The sequence below is a fragment of the Oxyura jamaicensis genome, chromosome 28 (assembly GCF_011077185.1).
Source record: "Oxyura jamaicensis isolate SHBP4307 breed ruddy duck chromosome 28, BPBGC_Ojam_1.0, whole genome shotgun sequence".
NCBI classification, from domain to species: domain Eukaryota; kingdom Metazoa; phylum Chordata; class Aves; order Anseriformes; family Anatidae; genus Oxyura; species Oxyura jamaicensis.
In genome coordinates this window covers 944,108-962,331 of record NC_048920.1, presented here as the reverse complement: position 1 = coordinate 962,331, position 18,224 = coordinate 944,108, and the positions used below count along the sequence as shown (strand labels likewise).

Here is an 18,224-nt window from a genome sequence, read left to right as displayed (position 1 = left end):
AGGCTGGGGACAGAAGGGCAGATACTAGGTACAGAACCACGTTACAAAACATTCAGAGAAATGCTAATTGCTCAGTAATCAGTGCTTGTGTAACGAGCACGCGGCAAGAGGCTCTCTGATCTGCTGCTTGCAGGGGTAAGGACGGCGAGTAGTCAGCAGGCCCGAAGGACTCATTTCATTTCTCGGTCATTAAAACAAAAAGTAAATCCTCCACAGACGCTTCGGACAATCCATCCCGATCGGTCCCCACCGCCTTCGGTCTGGACGTGAGTCACGGCAGCGAGCGACACCCCCGGGCAGGGGCTGCTGCCCCCCCCCAGACCCAGCACAGCAGGCTCAGGACCCCCCAAGCACGGCTGCTGAGGCTGGGGAACGAGCCCACGGTCGATAAATTCCCCGCAGACACCCGCGGGCCAGCCCCGCGGTGACGGGGAGCAGCGGTACCGGCTGCCGAGCTGCTGAGAGCAGAAAGTGCTCCGTCTGGGCTGATTAGCCAAGGAAAAGGCTAATGAGAAAGAAAAAAAGAACACAAAATAAAGCCTGGAGGGCAAGGCAGCTGAAAGCTGCCCGAAAGCCGTGCTGCGATTTTTTTGGTATGAAACAGCACCTTATTTAGACAATCTGAGGAATGTTACAGAGGGACACCACGGCTGGGGATTTGCATAATGGGCGTCTCCGTCTTGCTTACCTAACGGGAGAAGAATCCCGTCCGTCAGTAAGTCTAGACTGCGGTGGTGAGTCCAGGGGACCGAGGGATCTCCCGGCCAGAAATAACACCGGGCCGGGTGCTGCCATCTGCCGTCACCCGCCGCGGGGACAGCGCGGCCGCCTCGCCTCCCGTGCCCATCTCCGGACCTGAGCTGCTCCACGGCGCGAGGCTCGGCGTCGTTCAGCGGCGAGGAAAGCCTCCTCCTGCCTGCCAGGCCCGAGCTGACTCCTCTGGGGGCTCCAAGGAGGCCGGCGAGGAGCCGTGGCCACGGCAGCGCCTCGCTGGCCGGACCGCAGTGCTGGCTGCAGCGCCTTGCAATTATATCAACAGGCTATTTTATTAAAATGCATCTCAGGTATTCAGAATCCGATGAAAGGCGGCGGCCTGACGGCTCTGAGCTCAAAATAATCCCAAGGTTTGCGTGGCCCAACAGAGACCTCTGCAGCCCGGCAGGCTCACTGCACGCCGCGGCTCGAGGCAGAGCTCCGCGCCGGGCTTTGGGAGATCCACCAGCAGGCACAGAGGTCGGGTTTTAGGCACGTTTCCACCTGCACCACGGGGTTTGGAACCGCACAGACCTCAGCTCTTCCACGGGAAGAAGAGCAGCGGCTCATTGCCAGTCCCATTTCTTCCTGCCCCAACGCGTGCCAGCCCCGGAGGCGCGCTGGGGACATCGAACATCTCCCGAAATGGGGAGGTTTGGAACACTCCAGCATGCAGACCCCCAGTGCTAACCGAAGCAAAGCCCCTTCCCTACACTAAAATCCAGCCCCCTTGATCCAAATCCACTGCCAGGACGTGAGCCCGGTGCCCTGTTCCCAGCAAGCGGGTTCCCATCTCGCCAGGCCGAGATACAGACACTGCATATCAGGGTATTTTCTGTCCCAAGCAGCGTCAAGCATCACTTCTTTAAAGGAAAAAGACTTCCTATGAGCTGCTGCACTCAGCAGTCAGCATCTGGCGACCAGCAGGGCACCAAAGGATGACCGGGCTGCGGCCAGGCCCGACCACGCGCGGGGCACGGCGCTGCCGCCCCTACGGCTCCGAGGCCTCCGAAGAGAGAGGTACGCGAAGGCACGGCTGTGTGAAAAAACAGCAGGAGGCAGCTTGCAAAACAGGGGTGAAAACGTGCCGGTGGAATGCTGTTTGTAGGAAGTCAGAGCAGACAAAGCGCCTTGCTTAACCCCGCCGTCATTTCCTCCAAAATCCACCCGGCTGATAGGGCTCCGCGCCGCGAGGGCAGCCAAGGCGGCGCTCCAGTTCAAATCAAACTCAAACACGGGGAAAACACCAACAGAGCGGATAAAGCGGCCTAAAACCTTCGGACTGAGGCTACCACCTTGCTCTCTGCTCCCCGATCACCCTCAAGGCTGGAGCGATCTCAGACGGCACAACTGCTGTTTAACTTATTTCTTCTATAGAAAAGTCACGAGGCCTTAATCACCACGCTGCTTCATTAGCTGGAGATTACTAATTACAGCGTTTGTTCGTCAGCACTAGCAGATAATGCTTCAGCGCCGCTTGTTTGCACAGGGGAGACTGGAACTGATGATTTGATAATTTTAATGGAATAGAAGGTGATGGGAGAGAACATGTCCTCGGCAGAACGGATGGAAATCGGCGCGGTCTTGCCGTGCCACGCTCCTCCAGAAGCAGCAGCTTGGGGGGGGGATCACCAGCACGATGCCAGCGTGCAGAGGGGAGAGCAGGGAGCTGGGGAGGTGCTCACCCTGCGCTGAGCCTCCTGGGCCCCGCTGCTCGGGGCAGGGAGAAGCCAGGACAGCCACCTCATTCAGCAGGCAGCAGGGATTTTAGGAAAAAGACCAAAAAAGGCCCCGTCTGCAGTACCTCCTGTTCGTGAGGCGCTGGTTCACACACACCGAGCGTTCCAGCAGAGGCTGGGTCAGAAAGGAAGCCGAGCTCCAGCACCCAGCAGCTAAAAGCTGCTCTTCCCCAGCCCTGCGCGGGAACAAAGGCTCCCCCACACGCCTCGCGCCTTCTGACTAAGAGGGACACGTCTTCGGAATCTCGTTCCCTAATTAAGGAGGTGGGTCGCTGTTACATAACGAGCAGCACGCCGCTCCTCGTGGGCAGGGCAAGCACCAGGCTCCGTCTGCGACCGGCGGGAGCGAGAAGAGCCCCATCCAAGGGTGAGAACAGCCACCGGAGGAAGGCGAAACACCGCCAGGACGATGCTGCGACTCGCCCGGGAGTCAGGCTGTCCTCGCTCACCTTGTTGCGGCGGAGCAGTGTCGGCTACCTGGGATGCTGTCAGGGCATCCCAGTTCCGTCCCATGCCTTCCAGAAAGGGAACCGGGATTGGGGAGATGTGCCACGGGCACACGGAACAGACGGCGCGTTATTAATGAAGTCCAGGTTTGGGATAATACATCTCACTCCATTGATTGCAACTTTATTGCCCTCATATTTACTCCAGTAATCAGCGTGGCAAAGGCGCTGCGGTGACTTCAGTCGTTTGTTTTTAGTGTTATCAATTTCCCGTCCCGGGGAACGCAATGTCCCAGGTACGTTTTGAAATTAACATTGATTCCTTTCAATGTTACGGTGTTTCCAAGCACATCTTTTTTTTATTTATTATTATTTTCCCTGTTGCATACGACAGACACACCGGCAGGGAGGGCATTACAGACGCACGGGCAGGGAAGGCCTTTCTGTTTGTTTTTATAAATAATGTTCACGACCCGGAGGTCACGCTGTGTATTTCTGACCCCGAATTTGTGGCATCTGAAACCGGAGATAATGCTTCAGCTACTGGATGAGAGCTGACTTTAATACCCTGCTCTGGATTTCCCTGCCATCTAGCTACAGGACTACAGCCAACAGAAGTCGAACTCGCGTCCCCTGCGGTGGGAAAGGAAGAGCTTTTGCACCTTTGTGTGCACCTTTGGGGGATGCTGCAGAGCGGTGCTGGAGCACAAAAGCCAGCGCAGAGTCCTCTGGCTGAGCACGGACACACTGGCAAGCTTAGCTTTCAAGAAACGAACACAAAAACCTCAAAACTTGACGGCAGTAGGACTGAGCTGGCCTCAGGAAAACACACAAACCACCACGAGGAGAGCTTCGAGACACGATTAGTGCTCTCGGAGGCGGGGATGCTCCCCTGCCCGCCGCCTTACGGGAGCAGGGCTCCTTCCTGCCTACCCGTAAGCCGTTGCTCAACCCTCCTCCGGTCAGCCCAGCTCACCGCGCTCGAGTCAAAGCCGCTGGGAGCGAGAGCCGTGGACTCCTTCCAAGAATCCATCCGAGCCGAAATCCAACCCTGCTTGTTTTCCCCACTCGCTGCCTGAACACAAACATTTTTTTTAGGGAGCAAAACCCACGTCACTTAATGCCCGCTGGGCTTCAGGCCGTGGTTTGCCTTGCCCCTTTTACCTCCATCTCCTGATTTCAGTAAATCAGAGCGAGGGACAGCCCCCACGCCAAGTTGTTTTTTTTTTTCAGAATAGCAAATTCTCACAAATACCACCCTGAAAACAGGAGTATCAACAGCAGCTGTCCGGGCAAACACGAAGGTGAGAGCGAAAGAGAAAGCCCCGCTACGGAAAAAGGAAGCACCTGCAGCAGGGTACGGGACCGAGAGACCAAAACGGAGCGTGGGCGACAAGCCTGAACGCTTCAGCCAAGGGCACAAGGCTCGGGATCGGCCCCAGCTCACCTCCTGGACCCCAAGCCCAAGACTGCTGCTTCCTCGCATTCCCCGGCTCGAGCCGGGCTCTCCATCGTATTGCCCGCGTGCAGGGCGGGCTGGTCAGCTGCAGCAGAAAGGGGGGAGAAAGATGAGCAACGTGGAGGAATTTCAGCCATCAATAAGCAAACAGCCTCTCCGGCTGTCATGAAGACTGCTTTCCCCACATCCCGCTGCCTCCTGCTAATTGCTCCTGCTAAGAGATGAACTTGCCCCCGTAAATCACGGGCTGCACGGAGCCAGCGCTCAGCTGTAGCCCCCGCTCGCTGCCTCCCAGCTCCTCCAGCCATACGTGATTTTATAGCACGAAAAAATAATTACTGCTTCTAAACTGCAAGCAGATTGAAATAGCGAGCAGCCTGGCCCCGTGAAGTATGTGCAGTTGTTTAAGTGTCTCTGGTGCTCTCGAAGAGGTGATAAATGCCGAGCTGCTGCGGGAATCAGCTGCCGCCTCCGAGCTGCCGGGGAGAGCTCGAAGCCACGGCCAAAGGCGAGCCACCCAAAACCCAAAGCTACCTTCTGACCAAACTGAGCTTTGCTGACAGCAATTACAAGAGGCTATTTGTAATATATTTGAGGGGCGAAAAAGAGAACCCTCAATCTATACTAAATGAAGTCCTGAAGCTATAGCTACCTAAGTGACGTTACAAACACCGTTATTTGCACGGTTCCTCCTCGAACTCCGCCGATGCACCTGCCTTTCTGCCTGCCCTTTCTTTCCTTTTGTTTTAAAGCAGCGCGGGGATTCCTGGGCGGCCACGTCCAGCTCCGCACTGTCACGGCGGCCACCACAGCCCGTCAGACCCCTCTTGTCACCGTTTCAGGCTCTGCTGGGGTTTTCTGCAAGCGCTGCCGTTTAGGACTGCCGTTGAGCTGCAGCAGACGTCGCTGCGGCCGAAGGCAGGCCCTGAGCAGCACCCAGGGGAAGCACTGGCGAGAGCAGCACCTCCCTGCGAGGCACCTGCGGTTCTGACGTTCAGCCCCTCCACCCCAGAGGGCCCCTCTCGTCCCTGCATCGCTGCCTCGTGGCCCTCGCAAAGCCTCCCAGGGGACACGCTCGTCCCCCTCGGCCGTTGTGCAGTCGGTGCCAGCCCCGCAGGCGCCCCGAGCTCGGCCTGACGAGCAGCAGCAGCGTTTCTCCCGCGCAGACCTTTGAACCGAAGGTTAACGCACGAGGCACGGGCCGCAGCAGGGAGAAAGCAAGCCAAAAAAACTTTCCAGAGGAACACAACACCATCTTCGGCTTTCCGCAGAAATGAGCCCTTTGTTTACAGGCTTGCAGAAGCTGACTCCAGGGGCTGGTCTGTTCTTGCTCAGAGAGGGAAAACAAGCCTGACCTCAGCGTGCTGGGATAAACTCTGCCCCCTCCTCCCTTCTCCCAGTGCAAAGGTAAAGAACACGATATCCCGCAGCGTGGCCCAGCTGAGCGAAGCGTGACCGCACGCTCCTGCTTACTGACATCGAAAACAAGGCGGCCGGAGCCAAGAAGGTGAACTAGCTGGATGAGCTCCTGCTTTCATTCAGCTGGCGGCGCTGGCCAGCGACTTCCCAGCCGGCCAAAGGTCTCCAGTAAGTCAGCTGGCCCCCGGTACGCCGCGTACAGCGTTCGCTGCTCAGCACACAGCTCCCGGTGCGCAGCCGGCCGCGTGGCAGACACTCCCCTATCTCCCACTTGTGCCGTTTCCTACGCAGTCGATAAGCTGCAATTTCCTTCGAGCGGATATTGCACAGCGGCACTTGCCCGAACAAAGGGCCTGAACATCGCCGTGCCAGAGCCAGAGGGGCTCTGCCACCCTCGTCAGGAACTTGTTGTGGGCATTTGTCACACAACGGGTCTGGAAAAAAAACACCTTGTTGGTTCTGGTCCTTCTGGCCCCATGCCTTGTTTATGGTTTGGGTCAGAATCCCTTGCTCGCGCCCGCGAGCTGCCTGCACCGCAAGTGCCAGCGCTATCAAAGATACCTTGCAGTGGGTGGGAGCGGCAAGGAGGGGAATTCCTCTCCGAACTGCCTGGAAGCGGCAACAGTTGGTAACGCAAGGCATCTCCCGAGGCAAAGCCTGCAGCTGCCAACGTTCCCTCAAAGCCGGTGCAAAGCTGGAGGGAAGACAGATCATCCCTTCCAGCCCACCAACAAGCCTGCCGTGCCAGGAACTCCGGGGGAGGCAGTCGCTGCAGAGCCTTTCCACCACCATCTTCCAGCTCCTTGGCAGGAGGAACTTGCTTTCCTTCCCTCGGACGCTCCAAGATCCGGCGGATCGCAGGGCAGGCGGGCGGCTGATGCTGTCAGCTCTTCCTGCTGTCACTAATAAAGAGTGCTACGAAAAGATTAGAGGGAACACACAAGATTCACAGAACCCTTCTGCGGGAAGAGGCTGTTGTGTGAGCAGTCTTTACGCCTTTTAAAGAACGCTTGAATACGTGACAGAGGGTAAGAATCAAAGACACTGCACGCATAAGGTGAACAAAACACCAGCCCCACCGCCTCTGCAAATAAAGGTCAGCGTGCAATGTTCCTGATAACACGACTTGGGATTCCAACGTGAGAATACGAGAAAACTGCGTTCGCACCGGCTGTGACTTTAGACTCCTTCGCTCCAGCCTGCTCGATCAGAGAAGAGCCCCAGCTCTTAGGAAGCCACCAGCAGGCTGGTGGAGCAGAACAGTCACCGAGCCCTACCCGGGTGAGAGCAGCGTGCCCGTGCCGTGTTGGTGCCCGCGCCGCCCGCCCCCGTGCAGCGCGGTTGGGTAATGCAGAACAGCCCATGGAAAATCAGAAGCTGCCAAATGGCCAAAGGCTCCATCCGAGGCATCTGATGGATCCCTCATCGAGGAGCTTGGGAACTGTTACATGCCGTACCCGTGGGCCAAGCTAAAGCATTCCAGGCAGGTACTGCTGACCGGCGGGTAACCAACAGGCCCCCAGCAGCACCGGCACGGGACCGTGATTCACAGCCACGCTGCAATCGCACGAGGTCGGCACCTGCCGTGCAGCGTGGCGCCTCTCCTCGCCTGGGCAAGCAGGTCACAGACCCACACCAGCACTTCAGGTTCCCCCAGGACCGGTGTCTCAGTGAAGTTAAAGGGAGAAGAACACGTTACTTGGGGTAAAGGTGCTCAGACCACGCTCGAAATTAACGAGCCGTAATGGGATAACCCGCACTGGTTGTAATTCTGCTACGAAAATAGGCAAAAGGCACTGGTCCAGAGGTAGACTTTGTCCAGTCTCCAAAAATAGGCACCCAAAAATAGTAAATCATTACCGAGCAATTGCATCTGCACAACCAATGCAAAACATCCGTGGTAAAGAGGGTTCACCGAGTTTTTAACTTTTCCCCGTTAATTCCTCCAAGGGACGAGCAGATTCCTCTCTCCTTGCCCACAGAAGTCCTGCTATTTTCCAGCACACGGCCCAGGATTTTTGCTAAGTAACAGCTGCCGCAGCCAGTGCACATTTGCTTTTGGAAGCAAGCTGCTGGTTGTGAAGTTGCTAGGAGGTCTGTGCTGGCAACTTGCTCTGGAACCTTTTTTTAAGTCCTAAAAAGGGAAGGCTTGGAGGAGAGGCGAGCAAGAGGGGCCTTCCCTCCGGCCCGCAGGGCTTCACACCTCCAGGGACCTAGGCTGCAAGCTGCAAGCCCGCAGGAACCATTCAACGGGCCCCCCACCAGTACATCTGTCGCTTTGAGGCCCCTCCACGGGGGGATTTCTGAGCAGCAGCTGCTCCTGTGAAGCTCGGCTCCTTCGGGTTTCTGAGAGCAACAGGAAACGCCGCCAGCAGCTGTGCTGCCCGAGGACAGAAAGCAACGCGGCCCCCGCGCACCGCCGCCGGGACAAAGGGCCTGTGCACGAGCAGCTTCACGGGAGGAAGGTGCAACTCTAGACCTGTTGTCCTGTAAGAAATAATTCCTCATGAAGTGTACAAGGCCTTACAAACCCATCAGCAGAGGTGAGCAAGGGCAGCTAGCACGGAGCTGCCTGCGTTCCCACCCTGCGCCAGGCTCTGCCGAGCAGCCGGGGGGCTCGGAAGCACGGTTCCTACACGATCCCACATTCCTGCTCAGGCTTTGTTTTTCCTCGGAGCAAAAGAGGAAAAAGTTCAAAATAAACCCTGCAGACAGCAACATTCCATTCGCAAGAGTTCATTCTTAAAAGGAACGGGACAAACTAATTCCTCAGTAAACATTTGGGGTTACAACTCCGCTTCGCACCATCTCCTTCAACACTTCCAAGGGTGCAGAGAGCCAGTAATAGACTCAGGACACCAGCCCGTGGAAATAACAGGACTTATTTCAGCAGTAACAGAGCTATTTTTAAAAGTTTTACTTATGGGATGCCAATTTCCTCAAGCTGTTTGGAAAATGAAATGTAAAAGCTTACAAACACTAATGGAACAAAAATGCGCTATAGCAACAGCCTCCTCGTGCTAGGAGATGCACCAGATATGTTTCCGATCCTCCTTCATCCCCAGATCCCACCTTTTCCTCCTTTTAGGCAACAGATTAAGAATAGCAACAACATAATCTCCATGTCTGCAGCAAAAAATATTTGTTTATGGAGAAAGTTTGTTCCTAAAAAAAAAAACAAAACCTGCCAGTTTTAGCAAATGCCTCCAGCTGTTACAAAGAGATCAAACCAGGGACAACGCACCTCTCCACTCTAGGGATGCTCACGTTGAAGGTAACTGGGTTAGCTCAGGGTCTCTGCCAAGCAAATAAGCAACACAAGAAGTCCTTGTATGTCGCTGACAACCTCCTAAAAATCGGAGGAATTTTAAAATGTACACCAACCTAACAACTGCTTGCAACAGGAAGAGGAGGTGAAAGAGTATCCAGCTGAAGCAGCAAGGGAGAATTCATTGCGCTGTAAATACCAAAGCGAAACACAGATGGGATACCGAGGTTTATAATTCTTCAAGTGCCATTATCAAAGTGCACAGGCATTTGCTGTTAAATATTATGACAGGCATTCGGCAGGGTAACGTATAGCTATTTTCATAGTTGCACCAACAATTCGAGAACTGTTCGAGTAAAACAAACACGAAACATCAACCGGCTGCTGACTTCAAATCGCTAAAAATGCCACGCAAAAAAACGATGACAAACTAGCAGTGCTTCCAAGCTAGCACTAAAGCACTCCCCAGGGAAGGGATCCTTCCCCTTTCCTACAAGACGGATAAAGTTCAATCTGTTCTGCCATTACAGAAAGTGAAAAGGGAGCGAGGAAAAACGTCTTCTCGAAGGAAAGGAAGGGTTTAAAAGCAAGGTTAATTGCTTGGTTTTAAATGTGGGTATTTCTCCTGGGATACATTTTTATCTCAAAGCAACTTCTGAGGTTATTTCAATGTGCTTTCATGTTATACAAGTGCCCTATCTTCTAGAGGCTATCAAGCAATTCTATATAGCCAATTAGCAAGAAAACTAAGTAAAAGCCTTAATGAACCCTGAGAAGACGGGGTGCTCTTGATGCATCGGTGATCACAAGGCCAGGGAAGCATCATTTCTGCAAGATGCAAGTCGCCAACAAAGACGTTTTCATGTAAATCTAGGAACTGAACAGAACTCGACAGGATTAAACCCAGCTTCCTAAACACCAGAAAGGTGCTGAGGGTCCTGCCTGGCAGCGGTGGCCTGCTGGCTGCTCACCACACAGAGCTGAACGGAGCAAAGGGGTCACAAACGGCTCCTGAAAACAGAAGCCAAGTCCAGCAGTGGTGACTTGTTCATAGCCCTGCTTCAGGAATGGCTTAAAAAGGGAAAAAAAGGCAGGCGGCGGGTTGGGGAGAGATGCATGCTTACATACTTCAGTAAAAATCTGCCTCTTCAGTGAAGAAAGATTTGCTTTTGAGACGGAGACTGGCATAAGCATTTCCTGCTTGGAGCCCTGAGGCGATAGATTACAATATAACAACCTCCATCAGTTTTCCTTTTTTTGTTTTTCTCCCCGATTTCCTTATGTTTCGAATTAACTCTCCAGTCCACCCTGACTCACAGCAAGGCTCGATGCTGATTCCATGAAAATCGCTCCCTTCTTGGAGGAGACACCAAGTGCAAAAAGTAGGGCAAAATGACGCAAGTGGAACCGACAGGAGACATTTCTCATGAAAGTGAGGCAACAGGAAGCACTGCTGTTCTGCCACAACCCGGGGAAAGGACGACCGGCCGCATGATAAAATGCAGCTCCTAATACATTTGCTAATGAGCGTGCCAGTCAATTACTCATTCCAAATTGATTTAAGGACTGAGGCTCTCTCAGCTTTCTGGAGGCTGACGCTGATTCCCTGATCGTGAGCAGCTCACGCCTGGAGCTGCAGCGCGGTCCAGCTGCCAGGGACACACTGCCCTCTCTTGGAGATCCCACTCAGAAGCCAGGCTCCAAAAGCAGCCCTGTGGAAGGATGCTGAAGACCAAAGCGCTGTTGGCATCTCCCAAAAACCAAATTTCTGCCCAAGAGAAAAGTCAGGGACAACAAGCAACGCTGCCTGATGTATTGCTTTGAAGAAAGAAGAGCGAATGTCTGGGGGAAGAGCTGCGGTTAAGGTAGGCCAGTTTTAACTGATAACCTTGAAGGTACCATCCTATCAGAACTTTAATCTTTTCACCTGGAATGAAAGGCAGAATTGTGCCTTCCCTGGAGCATATTGTAACCGATAAAAAGCGTGGCAATACCACGTTAACAACCATCAAAGAATGTAATGTATTTAAAAAAAATCCAGCTTACAGACAATGGCTACCTTAGGACATCGGGTTTCTTTGTGACCTTGGGGTAATTTTAGACACTTATCATCCTACTGAAGTCAAAGGGACTGTGAGCAGCTAAATACCCTCACAGACATGGACTTCTATGTTTCGGTTCCCCAGCAGTGAAACAGGAGCGGTCTCCACCTGAAAATCGGAGCTAAAACCAGAGGCTACTGCCCAAAGCAGCCACCCTTGCAGCGCCCAGAGGCCCCAGTGTACCACTGGGAGCAGCAGCCTAGCGGTCCTGCCATCAGAAAGCTGCAATTGCTACCGCTACCTAAGGTGCCTGAAGTTTCGTCATAATTCATTGAGCAGCCCTCAGAGGAACACAGCCTTCAAAGACAATTATTTAACCACTCACCCCTCGCATGACTAAGGGGCTAGCTGATGCAGGGTACACGGAGATCTAGCACTCAGTGCTCTAGGCAGAAAAGGCAGTTCAATTACTGCCCTGCGTCCGGCTCTGAAAAATCACCTTTTCAGCCCGAAAGCAGGGTGTACAGAGGTGCTCGCTGCAGTGACAGGAGAGTAAGCAGCAGATCTCGATGCACAGGGCAGGAGTGGAGCAGCCCTTCCTGAGGCTGCTTTGTGACCATCCCTCATGTTACAGCCTTTGAAGGAACAGAATAAAACATTGCAAATGCCAACTGCTTGTGAGGTGTTACCCAAGCAGTGCTGAGGCCTCGGTCAAGCTGCCTCCAGGTGACTCTGAGCGTGCTGCTAGCACATTTGTGCTGCTCACCTCGCTGTAAGATATATCCGTGGTTTGAGAGTCAAGGATACAGAGACCTGAGGAGTTAACTGTGAGGCAGGAGGGATGGTTGGGAAAGCTTTTTGGTGTGCTGCTGCATAAACATACCTGGTTAGGGAGCGTTCACCCTGCCGCCCTCAGAACAAAGGCAGATGTGCTCTCTGGCTCGAGAAATGGCCGGTTCTCCTAAAAGAAACGAAACAAAGAGAGTTTTCAGCAATTAAAACGTTACTGCAGGGAATGCTTGCTACTCTGCGAACATCAGGCTTTGATCCAACCAGCTGAAGCACCTCACTTCTTTATTTTACTATTATTTTTTTTAAGATTGCAGACATCACAGCCATCCAGCTACAAAGACCCTTCTCACGCTGACAGACACAGGCAGTACGTTCTCCCCGTGTGAAACCAGGCCGGACCCGGCCCTCACAGAACTATTTCGGGTCACCTAATAAGAATGAGGGAAATGTCACATGGATTCACGGCTTAGCAACCCGGCAGCTATGCGGGTCAGCCGGCTTTGAGGCCGACGGGAGGCAGAGGCAGAGCACCTGCCTGCCTTCAGTGCAGTTCAGGCTCGAGTCTGAAGATGGCCCCAAGCTCACAAGGGATGCCAGGCGCTCCTGCCTCCCTGCACAACAGAAAAAAAAAAACATCATCGGGCACACAAAGAGCGGAGAAATATTCCGAATGCTTAGTCAGCCATCAATCACATGTTATTTGTCATATGCTGACAGCGGAGATGCTGTGAAGGCAAGGAAGCAGTCACATACGTGCGTTATGTATTTCTGAAGATGTAAGGCTGCGATACAGAAGCTACAACAAAAGAAACCAGAGAAAAATAGCATGAGCAACTCAGGGAAGTCAAAAAGAAAGAGAACGACAAAGATAGATTTAACTAAAGAAAGGGAAGGGGAAGGCATATCTGCAGTATTTCATTTTTTGTTCCTCCTCACAATGATCAAATTAAAAAGCCCACACACTTAAATTAAGTACAAGTTAGAGGGGAGTTGGAAATACAGTCATTCAGAATCACTATTTAGGTTAGGAAAATTGCTGCATTATATTCCTTTGTCAAGCGGCAGATGATGAAATCTGCAGAAGAAAATGCGGAATCTGGACCCATCTCACACCAGAAGGAAAGCCGGGGGGCCACGGGGACGGGTTTCCGAGGAGCCCCGGCCCCATCGGCAGCGCCCAGCAGGGCGCCGTGCGACGGCGGCCGGACACGAGTGTGTCCCACTCAGCGAGCCCAGCTTTCTCCCCCGTGTCCTCAGCAGCTACAGCCAGCCCTAACGCCACCCTCAAACCCAGCCCCACCACCTTTTAGGCCCCAGCGCTACTTTATTTTTATTTATTTGACAACCGGATACACGACGAACATATAAACCAAAACTGAGGCGGGGGAGCAGGGCCCAGATAGAGCTGCGATTTTCATCCGTTCAGGAACCTTCGCTGTGTTTAATTCATACGCTCGAGCGCACCTCTGATAAAAAACCCTGTCTCCACGGGCTTTGAGCAGGATTTGTCCCTGACTTTGCCCACCACCGCCATTTCCCCTCCTGGGCCCAAGGCCCCAGCTGCCACCACAGCACCCGAGGCCCAGCGAGCCCCCTTGGGGCTTGACCCCCGACAAGGCCCCGCCATACGTTAGCTGAGAAATTCCCTCCAACACACAACAGAGGAAGCACAAAGGGAGCAGGGAACATTAGCGTTATTATTTTAGGCAGCCACAGGCTCAGGCTTCCTTTAAGGTGTGATCAAAGCAGCGGGCGTGCCGGCCTGTCCTCTGCGAGGGCAGGTAACTGCGTAGCTCGTTTCTAGAGGGAATTGTTTAACGACTAATCATTAACAGCAAAAAAACACCCCAGATAAAAGTCAGCCAGTGATAGACCAAAGCAATGATGCATTTCAAGTCAGCAGTCATTACAGTCACCAGGAAGCGCGGGATGTTTGCTTGTTCCTGTTATGGCCCTACTGTGTTTCCCCTGCAGAGGGGACAGCTTCGCAGGAAACAATATAAATTAGAATTACAAGTAGTCACCTCTTTGTTCTTCCAGCCTCCCTCCTCCAAACACCACGAGCAGCAGGACCAGGCGTGCTCACACATTCAAGCATTTCAAGCTGCCGCTGCCATTAAATGGCGAGGCGCGGCGGTGGCATTGCGAGCCCACACGCCGCAGGGGCTGAGTTGGAAAGGGGCTGATGTCCACCAGCCACCGGCCACTATCCTCCACAAACCCCAGCCCCTACGGCACTGGGAGTCCCTGAGAGCCTGGCCTGAAGGAGGCATGGGGAAACTGGGGGCACTGACACATGGCTGTGTCATACACCAGGCACAGACGTGACGCCAGCCTCCAACCTACGGCCCCCAAGCATTAAATGACGTGGCCAACGTGGCTCCGACCCCACCATCAGGTGCTGCATGAGGACAGGAGGAACGCTGAGGTCTCAGCCTCCCAAGGAGTCTGCAGCACGAGGACACCCACGGGACCGGCCCACGAAGCGCCATCACCAGCATGGGGAGGTGCTGTCCTATCAGCCCGGATTGGAATGCAGAGGAGCACGGAGAGCGGAGCCCCCCAACCCTCCTCGAGCACCCCTGGGTGCCCCCCGAGCGCAGGGACGCTGACGAGGTGAGGCAGAAATTAACCCAGCGCTGGGCCACTGCGTCTCGAGGGGATGCAGAGCCTTCTTCTTCCCTGCCAGAGGTGTGTGGACTCCAGGGATGAGCATGAAGAAACCACACCAGAAGCGCCACCTGCATCGCCCTCACTAAACCTTCCCTCGTATGTTTATCATTTCACCCTCTCCCAAAAAAACACTTAAAATAAGCATAGCAGCACCCTCCCTGCCCGGCTGCTCTGCTTCTACCACGCGTTCCAGGAGCTTCATGATGAAATCCCAAGAAAAATGACTTGGGATTACGACGAGGCACCACAAAACAAAACGCTCACTGGTTTTAACGGAGCCATTCACCATTAATCTCCTCACTCTATATTTATAGCGAAATACTCAGATAACACGCAGCTATGCCGTGCTTGAGAGCTCCACGCAGAAACAGGCTTCTTTAAAGCGTATTTGGAAAAGGGTATCTGAATACTTGGCCCTTTTGTAGTTTCTTTTAGCAAAAGCTCTCAAAAAGCAATAGCTTGTTTCCCTACTAACCTGGTGCTGAAAATATCAACAGCCTCATTATAATCGTGTTACTGCTCCTAAAAAAAAACATAATCGGAGACTTGGGAAGCAACTGAAACGTGCTGTCCCACAGCACTGCCCTAACGCGAGCGGTGCTCTTTGTGCCACCGGGAACCTCAGCCCTCCACCCGCAGACACGATGCAAAGCCAGAGCCAACACGTACGCAGGGTCCTTACAAGGTCAACTGAATTTCAAGTCTGCTTTTAGCACCTCCGTACAACAGCTTGGTCGTCCTCACCCGGACCAGCTAACGAAGCTGCAATCAGCACACGAACCTCATAAGATCGGAGCAGCAGCCGCTATCGGTAGAAACCTGAAAAAGCCTTCAAATGGCACCAAAAGCCCACTCCTAGCGAGAGCTGCTCCAGCGCCGCACAGCCAAGAAAGCAAACTGGTATTTATACAAATGGATTAGAGCTGACTCGCCCATAAATCACGGATTTATGATTCATGCAAAGAAATCAGCAAATTTGCATTCACGGACAGGGACTTGCCAGCTCTCGGTGCGCAGGTGAGAGAGGTCACAAATTTATGAGCTCTCACTTACGAGTCCATCCCTCTCCAGCACATTTACACAGCTCGCGAAACCTTGAGGAGAGCACTTGTAGACAAGGCTGCCAGCGAGCGTTCAGCTCCCTGGATTCTTTACAATGCTCATTTCCTCCAGTCGAACAGAAACACACGCAGGTGGCAGGGACAAGCATTAGATCATGCAACAGGTTGGCCTGCTCCTTAACCTTCTCCTCCAGCGAGAAGCTGCAGAAAAAGCTTAAATTAGGATGCTACAGCACACACCGCTGTGCTGGAAGGGAGGTGCAAGAATGGAGAGCAAGAGCACTGTCAGCTTGCATTATCCTCCGGTTTTCCTAGACAAAATTCAACAGTGGTAGTGAAAATGGCTTTTTATTTCAATATTCTCACTGAAGCTTGGCCTACAGGCCACAGGACAAAGTGCCTACCACGTGAAAACGTAAAACACCAAGTTTTGTGAACTCTGCAATTTACTCAGTGCCAGCAGTACTTGGAAGAGGAAACACTCCTGTTCAGGCACAACCTTCCAGCAAGCTGATGTACCAGCAAAAAATAAAAAAGTAAGGGTGGCGTGGGCAAAAGTCTCCCAAATGTTGTTACAGGACTAGGCGGCCGTGTCCGCGACCACCCTCGCTGCCTCCCCACCTGTTTCTGAACAGCGCAAGGCTGCAGGTTGTGCCCTGGTTTCTTGGTTTGAAGGAACGGGAATTTACATTGCCGTACCACGCACTGCAAGCAAGCAGCCAGCAAGATTGAAACGGAGCCAGCACACAGGTTGGGCTCCCTTTCACGGTAATTAAAAAAAGCACTATATTTGATTAACTTTTACCTTGCATGCACTTTAAATATTCCAGCGGCGTTTGGGTAACTGCTCACAAGAAGGCGGCTGCATCGCTCTGCCCGGCAGCCCCAAACCCAGCCCGTGGGGCACGGGGTTAGCGGGGTACGATCAGTCCCGCAGGAATTTGAACCCGTATTCACCACGCATCCCAGCGGCACGCACACGGAGAGAGTGCAGGAGGAAGGCTTCGCTTGGGCAGCCAACAACAGCCTCAAGAACAACACGATTAAATCAAGGAGCAAGGTTAAGTGCACGAGGCCAGCAGCTCGAGCAAGTCCTCAGGAGCTCAGCTGCTGTGCCGGAGACCCCTCGGCTTCTCGAGACGCCTGCACACGGGGACTTTGGACCCAAAACACCTCGTGGGTGCCTGGCAGGACCCGCATGGCGCTGAACCTTTGAGCCACCAGCCCCAGCAGCCCCTCTGTGCACCGGGAGCCCTCGACAAATTCCCTACACCATCAGCAGCTCTGTTAAACCCCCGCCGAGATTTCCTGCCCCTCTTCCTGAGCACCCTGGAGACGCTCACATCTTCCCAGCGCTGGCACAGCTTCCTTTCCCCCCCCCCAAACCCGGGACCAGGAATTCGGGAGCAGCCAGCTTTCAGATCGCAGCGGTGAAGCGCAAGCAGGGCTTCGCCTGCAGACAGATCGTGTTTCACCTACCGAATAACAGCAAACACCCCGCTATCCAAACACGCTCTCCCAGCTGTTATTTACTGAAGAGAGTAGGAAGTGGTTACTCTCTCGAGCTGCAGCTAAACCACAGCAACTTTTAATTTTTTCTCCTTAATGCAGTACGAAGGGAGCGCAGGAACGGAGCGCACAAAAGAGATGCGCACAATACATCTCCTCTGTTGGTTGACAACCCTCTGCTATTTCGGGAATGCTCATCCGCAGGTGGAATTGGATTTGTGCTCCCATGACTGACAACACAACTCACTCGACTCCGCTCCATCCTGGCCTGTGGCAGCTGCTGCTATTTTGAGCTCCGTGCCGTTCCAGCGCTGCCGAACGGTATTGTTCCAAAGGCGAGAATGTTTCCCTAACATGAGATTTTTCCCATTTTTAACCGAAATCAGGGGGTTTTAAGAACTTTCGCAAGCGGGGTGCAGAACCCTCGGCAGCAAAGCCAGGCTCGACCTGCACGAGTGGGCTTTTGGAAGCAAGCCCCAGTGCTGCTGAGACCATCACCACAAAACGAGACGCAGCCCTGCAGCCCGCTGGAACGGGCTGAGCACCCCGACCTGCGCCGTCACCACGGTCCTTCGGCAACGAGCAGGAAAGCTTGCGGCGTCCCCTCCGTCCTGACAAGGGCCTTGCCTTCTGGCAGCAGGCTGATAACGGAGTCCTTCAGAAGGCACCGCCGCCGCCAGCCTGCGCTGGACCCGTCCCCAGAAGCATCCGTGAACGAAGGAGAGAGAAAAACACGATGCAACACTGAGCGGATAACACGCTCTAAAAAATCTACCACATCTAGCACGTATTTTTTCCACGCGCAGGCACCACAAACATTTTTCACAAATATGCACCAAAAGAGCAGCTTCTTGAATGCTTCAGAAATGTGAGAGCTAATTGCTCCTTAGGAGCCTCTACCGAGTGTCAACCCAGATCCCTAGAAAGGAAAGCTGAGGGTGGGATAATAAGGCGAAGAACGTTAACCACCTAATTAGTAAGCAGAGGAAGAAGAGCTCTGCCACCCATCAGAAGCGCTGACTTTTCCGAGCCTGATGCTGACCCGTGCGAGCACCGCAGTTCA

The 18,224-nt window shown here is 53.6% G+C and overlaps 1 protein-coding gene and 1 long non-coding RNA gene across 2 annotated transcripts in view; one reads left to right on the top strand and one right to left on the bottom strand.

The window, feature by feature from the left end:
* GNG7 (G protein subunit gamma 7) overlaps positions 1-12,084 on the bottom strand; it is a 48,022-nt gene extending 35,938 nt beyond the window's left edge. The window contains exon 1 of the mRNA XM_035348419.1: positions 12,010-12,084. The gene's annotated coding sequence lies outside the window, so the exon portion shown is untranslated. The remainder of the gene's footprint in view (positions 1-12,009) is intronic.
* LOC118179246 lies at positions 10,669-17,923 on the top strand. Its single transcript, XR_004756405.1, has 2 exons — positions 10,669-10,949; positions 17,264-17,923. It is a non-coding gene; the product is annotated as an uncharacterized LOC118179246 (long non-coding RNA).
* The last annotated feature ends 301 nt before the right edge of the window (positions 17,924-18,224 follow it).